This window comes from Crinia signifera, chromosome 2, assembly GCF_055691185.1.
Source record: "Crinia signifera chromosome 2, ASM5569118v1, whole genome shotgun sequence".
In the NCBI taxonomy this organism is placed as follows: domain Eukaryota; kingdom Metazoa; phylum Chordata; class Amphibia; order Anura; family Myobatrachidae; genus Crinia; species Crinia signifera.
In genome coordinates this window covers 204530870-204540107 of record NC_139218.1, presented here as the reverse complement: position 1 = coordinate 204540107, position 9238 = coordinate 204530870, and the positions used below count along the sequence as shown (strand labels likewise).

Here is a 9238-nt window from a genome sequence, read left to right as displayed (position 1 = left end):
CGGGAGCCTGGGCATGGCTGTGACCCCGGCTGCGTCCTCCTCCCTCAGTGGCAGTAGCATTGTGTGTAGCAGCGCAGAAATGTAAACAAATCATTCTTACATATTAGAATGGCCTGTACTCTAGGTTTTTAATTGTTTTTAAGTCAAATTATTCTTTGTCTTCATGGATAATGCCATGGTAATCAGTTTAACCGGTATGGATCATTAGGTCTACAAGAAGTTGGTCGACAAGCATTGGGTTGACACAATATTAGGTAGACATGGGTCTAGGTCAACTGGTCATTAGGTTCGACACGGGCAAGGTCGACAGTCAAAAGATTGACATGGGTTTTTTCACTGTTTTTTTCCACTGAATGTCGACATGGACACTGAAACAACCGCGTCATGCTTCAGGCGTGGTGCCTCGCTACACTTTTATTCTCCCACCACACCCTAGTGGATGGTAGGGCATGTTGGCTTAGAAAACAGTGAAAACCCCATGTCGACCATTTGACTGTGGACCTTGCCCATGTCGACCCAATGTTGTCGATCTAATGACCTTATCCCCAGTTTAACATTACCCAGGCAATCTTAAAATTCGGGAAAACTCCAGAATCAGGGTCACACTAGCCAGGCAGCATTGTTGCCATATTGTAAATATCACAATCTGTAGATGGGTGCCGGGTGACTTGCCGATAGTCCAGATCCCATCAGTCAAAAATCCCTACTTTTCAACTCCCTGACAGTGGGATACGGTCATTGGATCACCACCAAGTAGGTCGACATGCAGATAGGTCGACATGACTTTAGGTCAACAAAGAAGGGCAAATAAAATAGTGCATGGCCTACATCACAAATCGTACCAGGAAAGACTAAAAGATCTTAATATGTATACTTTAGAGCAGAGAAGGGAAAGGGGGGACATGATAGAAACTTTCAAATATATGAAGGGCTTTAACAAGGTACAGGTGGGAGACATTCTTCACAGGAATAGGAGCAGCAGAACAAGAGGACATGCACTGAAACTAGAGGGAGGAAGATTCAGGGGAAATGTGAGGAAGAATTACTTCACAGAAAGAGTAGTAGATAAGTGGAATAGCCTCCCATCAGAGGTGGTAGAGGCAAATACAGTAAACATGCTTGGGATAGGCATATTGATATCCTTACAAAAAATAAGGATCAAATATGGTTTGAGGTAACATGTTTAAAAAAAAGGGGCAGACTAGATGGGCCAAGTGGGTCTTATATGCCGTCAAATTCTATGTTTATATGTAACATGCAGTAAGGTCGACATGGGTTAGATCGACAGGGTCATTAGGTCAACATGGCTCATTAGGTTGACATGGGTTTTTTTTTTACTGTTTTTGAGCCGTCATGCCGACAGGTGGTATTTCATGCCCTACCATCCACTAGGGCGTGGTGAGGGAATAAAAGAGTGTGCCGAGCGTAGCGAGCCATGCGAGGGGACGCAGTGGTACGTTTCAGTGTCCATGTCGACACGACATGTGGCGACACGTGGTATTTCATGCCCTGCCATCTACTAGCGCGTGGTGGGAGAATAGAATAGGATGCGGTGGTTCGTTTTAGTGTTTATGTTGACATAAGGGTAAATAAAAACATGTTGATTTTTTCACTGTCGACCTTACCCATGTCGACATATTGACCCTGACGACCTTACCCATGTCGACCTAATGACCCTGTCGACCTTACTCCTGTCGACCTAACCCATGTCGACCTTTAGTCATGTCGACCATTGTGCATGTCGAACTTAACTCATGTCGACCTAGTGGTGTCGACCTAATGCTTGTCTAACAACTTGTTCTGGACCAAATGATCCATACCCCTGACAGTTGGGATCCGCACCAACAGGGGCTCTTCTCCACAAGCTTCAGGGAGAATAGAACCTGTGGGGCGAGCCACCAAGCCTGCAGCGTGACAAATCCGCAAGTGGCTTTAAGTGGAATTAAGCAGTTAAGCATGGCACAATAGTAGCCCCTCCCTTATATAAGTAAAATCATGCCTGTTTTGAGGAATAACCTTTACACCTAGTATAGGCAGGGCTGCCACTAGTAATTTTGGGGCCCAGGTCTGATTTCCAGTCCGGGCCCCTCAGGCTCCCCCCCCCCCCCTCCCTTCACTTACCGCCCGACTCCTGCTGCAGGTCCCGAAGCACAGGTTTCTTCGATGCAGGATGCCAGCTGGTGAGCCAATCAGAGCTTGTACACGATACACAAGCTACGATTGGCTCAAAAGCCGGTGCAGCATTTTTATTGTCCGCCGGCTTCCTGTATTGAAGAAGCAAGCAGTCCGGGGGGTTGCGGTGTCCAAAATGAGATGACCAGAGGCTGGGGCCCGGCACAGCCAGGGCCGGACTGGCCCTTCTGGCAAATGGCAGAAGGGCCGATGGCCAGGTGGGCCGATTTTCGCCATCTTCTTACGTGAACTAGTCTGTCAGCACCTCCTGTTCAGCTTCCCTCTGCTGGACGGATAGCCACGTCATTTGCATATGATGTCATTATGCAGCTGCGTCATGACGTTATGATGCAACCTTGACTGAGTATCCGTCCTCCAGTCTGAGCATCGCTAGTGTTTGTGGGGGATGGGGGAGCTGAATGGCATGGGGCAGAGGCGGAGCATAGAGGCATTGCCGCATTTGTGGATGTCCGACGTCATGACACAAGCTGCCCGCCTTGCAAGTTCCCGAACTGCACGGGAATTGTTGAGCGGCTAGGCAGGCACCATCTGAGAACATGGCGCAGAGTTGACACATCAAGACACCCGGCGGCGGCACCTCTGAAGACTGTAGTGACCACTCCTCCTAACTGTCTGGCTGTGGCTGCTGCAGCCTGCACTGCAGAGGAGAGGACTCAAAGTGACTGTTCTGACTCGACTTTTAGCAGCACACAAGGTAAATTGACAGTTTTACACCAACTGGGTGTAAAAGATCCCTAGTACAAGAAGAAGCAGTCTAGTACCGTAGTTTATCTAAGTAAATTAACTAATGGCAATCATTCCTGGTTGGGTGTCTCCCAGCCAGGAATAATTACTATTATACGACTGCTTCTCCTTGTGCTATGTATCTTTTACATTGTTAAAGCGCGGTTAGCGCTGACTCCTTGCCGACCCTGCTGACCGCACTGCAGCCGGGGCATTGCGGGGTGTAGCCCATGGGCTATCCCCATCTCAGAATGTGGATAGCCCAGGGATGCAGAACTGGGCAGCCCGATGTTGATACATTGACCAGCTTTGCATCCCCGGCCTATAGAAACCTGTGGGAAAGGCGGCCGGCAGCGATGTAGAAGGGATCGCAGCAGGGATCGGAGATTCCTGCTGCTGTCCCCCTTTGGTACATTTGGGGGATACTTAATATTTGCAGCTAAGGGGATTTAGCCACAAATATTGTTTGCTAAATGTGCCCCTTTAGCAATAGAGAGCAAGTAACTGTGCACCTTGATGAATCCATTGTGCACTGGGGTGTGGATTATTAGATGGGAAGTGTTTAGATAGACAGTCAATAGGTCAACACCAAAAGGTCGACATGATCAAAACAACAACATTACAAAGGTAGACACATGAAGGTCGATATGAGTTTATCACATTTTGTTGTGAATGTTGACACCCGTCAACATGAACCCACAATTAGGGTAACGCGTACCCTCGCTTTCCTCGCCATGGTCATGCCAGGTGCCTCGCTTCACTGGGCACACTTTACCTTTCTCATTTGTGGTCCACATGGATGGTAATGTATGAAAAAACTCCAAAACATGAATATTCTTTTGAAAAACTCATGTTAACCTTTTCATGTGTCTACCTTTTTCATGTTAATATGTTGACCCTTTTAACCTATTGCATGTTGACCTTTTTGTGTCGACCTATTCACTGTCTATATAGACACTAGATCTTTTAACCAGAACCAGCTTCACTGCAGGTGGGGGAGATGTAAAACGTGCAGAGATTTAAATTTTAGAGAGGAATTTAAATTGCAATGTAAAAATAAAGCTGTCCGGCATTTGTGGACTACATGCAGAAGCAGCCAGTATTTCCTCTCTGCATGCAATAAAATGTATGTACAGTATTGGCACCCATTGCAGTGCAACATAGTTTGTCTTGATAGGAATGGTATCAGGATCCTAGCGCTTCCGATGCTGGTAGTCAAAAAAAATGTCAGTGGCATCCAGATAGTCAGGATCCTGATACCTTTTCTATACTTATGCTAACCCTACCCCTCCCTCTCCTTGCAGCATTACCCTCCCCCTTAGTGCCTACACCTCACCGCCCTGTTCAAGGTTGCGAATCACTTAATATAGCAAATTGGGGGGAGTGACTTACATTTCTCTTTCAATGGTCCTGGTGACACAGCTCAACATTGGGATGTAGGAGGGTCCGTAGGAGCCAGGCACCTATCCTAAAGCTTTAGAGTGGTAGGCTCCTCCCTTCTGCATCCCAGACTCTTCAGTTCGTGTTAGGTACCCACTGGAGTGGGTGCTATTCTAAAGGGCTGCGGGAGCAGCCGAAGGATTAGAGTTAGTTAGGGTTTTTTATTATTAACTTTTCACTCTAGCTAGGTAGGCACAGTGTGAGGATTCTCATTAGTGAATCCTCACACTGCTAGCGCAGCAGGAGCTGACAGAAGCGCGTCCTGTCAGCTCGCTGTGCACAGGGGAGACGCTGTCTGGCCTCACTGTGCAGCGCTTACAGCTTCTTTTAAGAAGCTGCCTGGGCTCCGGAGCGCTCTGAAACCGGCTTCACGCTAGGTGGGGATCATGGGGGACAGGCGCTCCGTGATGGCGGTGGCCATTTTCTGCGGAGCTTACACACTGAGCTCCTATATGAGAGGACAGCAGTGTGTTACAGGCATGTTCCAAGTGGTCCCCAGCTGAGGGGGGGATACTGGAACTAGGAGATCCTACTAAGGGAGTGGCTGACTGGGGGTGGTTGGCGCCAAAAGTCACGTACCCCGCAGCAGCAGGGACTTGGTCTCTTCCCTCACTCTGTTTTGGCGCCATTCGGAACGCTTGCAGCGGAGCTGAGCTGGCTGACAGATCCTGACAGAGTGATTGGATTTCCTGGGCATCGTTTTCCCTATTCTGAAGACTACAGACAGCTAAGTTACTGGGTACATTCGCTCTGTGTAAACGCCTGAACATTTTGCGCTGTGACTGTGTTATTTGTGAACATCATGTCTGTGCATCAGTCTGTGGTTTTGGGGGAGGGAGCCCCAGATACATTGAGCGCGTGCAGTGTTTGTACACTGAAATTTGTCCCTGAGCAGATGGCCAAGGGGGGCTTGTTTAATGCTTGCGCTGCTGTGAAACCCATGGGGAGTGAATCCCAGAGGGTAGAGCAATTGGAACCTGCGTGGGCCAGTGCCCTGGGCAGGTCTGTGAATGCTTTAGTGCAATTGCTGGACAGACAGAGTGATGTCTTGGTAGATTCTCAGAGAAATATGTCATCAGCTCAGCAGTCCTCTGGCTCCTTGCCTCTGACCCAGGCAGATCCTGGTTTTCTTCAGGTCATGCAGGATACTGCTAAGGGGATTAACAGGTTTAGTGAATTGCTAGACAAGATTGATGTTGATGCTGTGGGGACCCCTAAAAGGTCTTATTCAGTGCCTTTAATGGTTGATGAAGAGGATGGAGCATATGCAGACATCCCCTGGGAGCAGGGTGATGATTCTGAGGATTCCTCAGCCGCAGGGGTGGAGGATTTGATTACTGCTGTAAAACAGGCTTTGAATTTGTCTGTGGAAGATAAAACTCCTGCAAAAGGTGTGTTTAAACGGCAGCGTAAGGAAGCTGTTACCTTCCCTGCAGATGAAGGTTTACAGGATTTATTGGAAGGGGCGTGGAAGGGTAACCTCAAGGCAATATTTGAAGGGGTGGGATACACCCTACGCCCTCTGATTGCTTCAGCCTGGGTCTCTAAGGCCATGATTGTGTGGGCCAGTGATTTGTGCACTATTTTACATGCTGACCCTTGTGTGTTATTGCTTGCGGAGAAGCTTAAAGCAGCTGCAGAGTATGTACTGGAGGCTGAGGAGGAAGCTCTCAAAATGGCTGCCAGAGTTTCCACAGTGTCTGTAAATGCCAGGAGAGTGCTCTGGCTTAAGGCTTGGGAGGCAGATAATGAGTCTAAGAAAGCCTTAGAGGCATTAGCTTTTAAAGGAAATCTGTTATTTGGTTCTGAACTGGAAGAGATTATTAAGCAGGCCACAGGTGGCAAAAGTACTTTCCTGCCAGCCCCTGCAGCCAAGCAGACATCAAGGTTTTCTGCTTTCAGGCCGTCCTTTCGGCCCTCCCCTAGAGGAGGTGCGTCCTTTCGAGGGCAGTCTTTTAGGGGAAAGTTTCAGTCCTCCAGGGGCAAGGCCCCAAAGTCTAAATTTGGTTCCTTTCATAAGAAACCAAACACAAAAGGAGAGGACAAACCCTCCGCATGACTGCCATGGGTTTTGCCCGGCGGTGGTCAAGTTGGGGGGACGTCTGGTCTGACACTGTTCAGAGACGCATGGGCATTGTTAGACCGGGATTCTTGGGTGTTAGAAATTATAACCCTGGGTTACAGAATTCCCTTCAAAGGTCTTCTTCCAAGAAGATTCATTCCCACACCACTACCAAAGGAGGCTCGGCTCCGTACAGCTCTCTTGGGAGCGGCTCACTCTCTTTTAGAGAAGGGTGTGGTGATCCCGGTCCCCAGAGCGGAGTGGAAAAAAGGCTTTTATTCCACTCTGTTTCTGGTGCCCAACCCAGATGGGTCTTTCAGACCGATTCTTAATTTAAAGTCGTTAAATATCCATTTGTGGGTAGACCATTTCAAAATGGAGTCTCTACGGTCAGTGCTGTTAAGCCTGGACCAGGGAGAATTTTTGGCTTCCATGGATGTCCAGGACGCGTACCTTCATGTTCCTATTCACCCAGAACATCAGGCTCTATTGAGGTTTGCGATAGGAGACCTGCACTTGCAATTCCAGGCGTTGCCCTTCGGCCTGGCCACAGCGCCAAGGGTATTCACCAAGATAATGTCTGTAATGGCGGCTGTGCTTCGCCTGAGGGGAATCACGGTGATTCCATATTTGGACGACCTGCTGTTCAAAGCGGAGTCAGCAGACATGTTGAAGAGTCACTTGGCAGAAGCCATCGGGTTTTTGCAGGCTCACGGCTGGCTCTTAAATTTACAAAAGTCTCAGTTGGTGCCGTCACAGAGACTCCAATTCCTGGGAGTTGTTCTGGATACCCACCTACATCGGGTATTTCTACCAGAGGCAAAGGCCAGGGATCTGGTTGCCTTGGTCCAGGAGATCCTCGGGTCTCAGAGCATGTCAGTATGGAGGTGCCTCAAGCTGCTGGGGAAGATGGTGGCGTCTTTCGAGACGTTGCAGTTCGCCAGGTTCCACTCTCGAGTGTTCCAGTGGAACATTCTGACAACTTGGTCAGGAAATACTCAGACCATGAAGTCAGAACAAATAGTGTTGTCTTCAGAAACTCGATCCTCCCTGAAATGGTGGACGGAGGTGGATTCCCTTCAGTGGGGTCGGTCCCTGCAGTCCTGGAGCTGGCTGGTAGTCACTACCGACGCCAGTCTCAGGGGCTGGGGGGCAGTAGTCTTGGACCTGCGTCTGCAAGGCTTGTGGACCTCAGAGGAGTCTGCCTTGCCGATCAACATCTTGGAACTGAGAGCTGTGTGGAAGGTGATTTCTCTGGCGGGAGAAAGATTACAGAGGCTCCCTTTAAGGATTCAGACCGACAACGCCACAGCTGTGGCATATCTGAATCACCAGGGAGGCACACGCAGCAAGCTGGCTATGTGGGAGGTGTCCCGAATCTTCTTGTGGGCGGAACAGAATGTTCCAGCATTATCAGCAATATTCATACCAGGAGTGGAGAATATAGAGGCCGACTTCCTGAGCAGGGAGGAGCTGATGGAAGGGGAATGGAGCCTGAACCCACAAATATTTCACCAGATTACACTGAGGTGGGGGTACTCCGGATGTGGACCTGATGGCATCCAGGTTCAACCATCACTTACCCAGGTTTTATGCCAGGACGAGGGATCCACTGGCAGAAGCAGTGGATGCCATGACTATCCCCTGGGAGGGGAAGCTGCTTTATGTTTTTCCGCCAGTTCCAATGCTGGCAAGAGTGTTGAAAAAGATACAGGCCCAGGCAATTCCAGTGATTTTAGTGGCCCCAGATTGGCCAAGGAGGGCCTGGTACTCGAGGCTTCAGAGATTGTCTGTGGACTCGTGGCGTCTACCTCTGAGGTCAGACCTTCTAAAACAAGGACCGTTCAACCACCTGGATTCAGCTCGATTAATTTTGACGGCCTGGCTGTTGAAACACTATGATTAAAGCCAGAAAGTCAGTGTCTTCTCCAAATTATTATAGGGTCTGGAAGACCTATATTCGATGGTGTGAAAGACAGAAGTCACACACATCGCGCTTTAAATTGGCTAAGTTGTTGGAGTTTTTTCAGGATGGCTTTTCCTCCGGGTTAAGCCTTCAGTCACTCAAAGTGCAGATCTCGGCCTTGTCAATTTATTTCCAAAGAAGGATTGCATTATTACCGGAAGTACAGACCTTCCTGCAGGGGGTGTCCCGATTGAAACCTCCCTACAAACAACCAGTAGCACCATGGGATTTATCTCTGGTTTTGGAGTGTCTTCAAAAGGCACCTTTTGAACCATTAAGGTCGGCTGACCTTAAATTCCTTACATGGAAACTGGTATTTTTGTTGGCAGTGGCGTCAGCAAAAAGAGTATCGGAGTTGGGTGCATTGTCATGCAAGTCTCCCTTCCTTATATTTCATGATGATAGGGCTGTCCTTCGGACAGTACCCCAATTTTTACCAAAAGTAGTATCTGCTTTTCATCTAAATCAAGAGATAGTTCTGCCTGTGTTTCAACCCCCAGAGGGTTCAAGGAAAAGGGACAAATTGAGGAATTTGGATGTTGTGCGCGCATTGCGCGATTATGTGGACAGAGTTAAGAGTGTCAGAAAGACTGATACTTTGCTAGTTTTGTATGACATACACAAAATTGGTTGGCCTGCTTCTAAGCAGACCATCGCTAGGTGGTTGCGCTCTGTTATAGCGTTTGCATATACTAAAGTTGGTAGGCCTGTGCCGGCCAGGATTAATGTGCATACCACCAGGTCGGTTGCCACCTCTTGGGCGGTTCGACATGGGGCAACAGCTGAGCAGGTTTGCAGGGCTGCCACTTGGTCATCTGTTCATACTTTTGCCAAATTCTATAGGTTCCATGAGT

At 48.7% G+C, this 9238-nt stretch overlaps 1 protein-coding gene across 1 annotated transcript in view; it reads left to right on the top strand.

The window, feature by feature from the left end:
- Positions 1-2: 2 nt before the first annotated feature.
- The window catches only part of MANEAL (mannosidase endo-alpha like), a 57199-nt gene continuing 47963 nt past the window's right edge, over positions 3-9238 (top strand). The window contains exon 1 of the mRNA XM_083173590.1: positions 3-81. The gene's annotated coding sequence lies outside the window, so the exon portion shown is untranslated. The remainder of the gene's footprint in view (positions 82-9238) is intronic.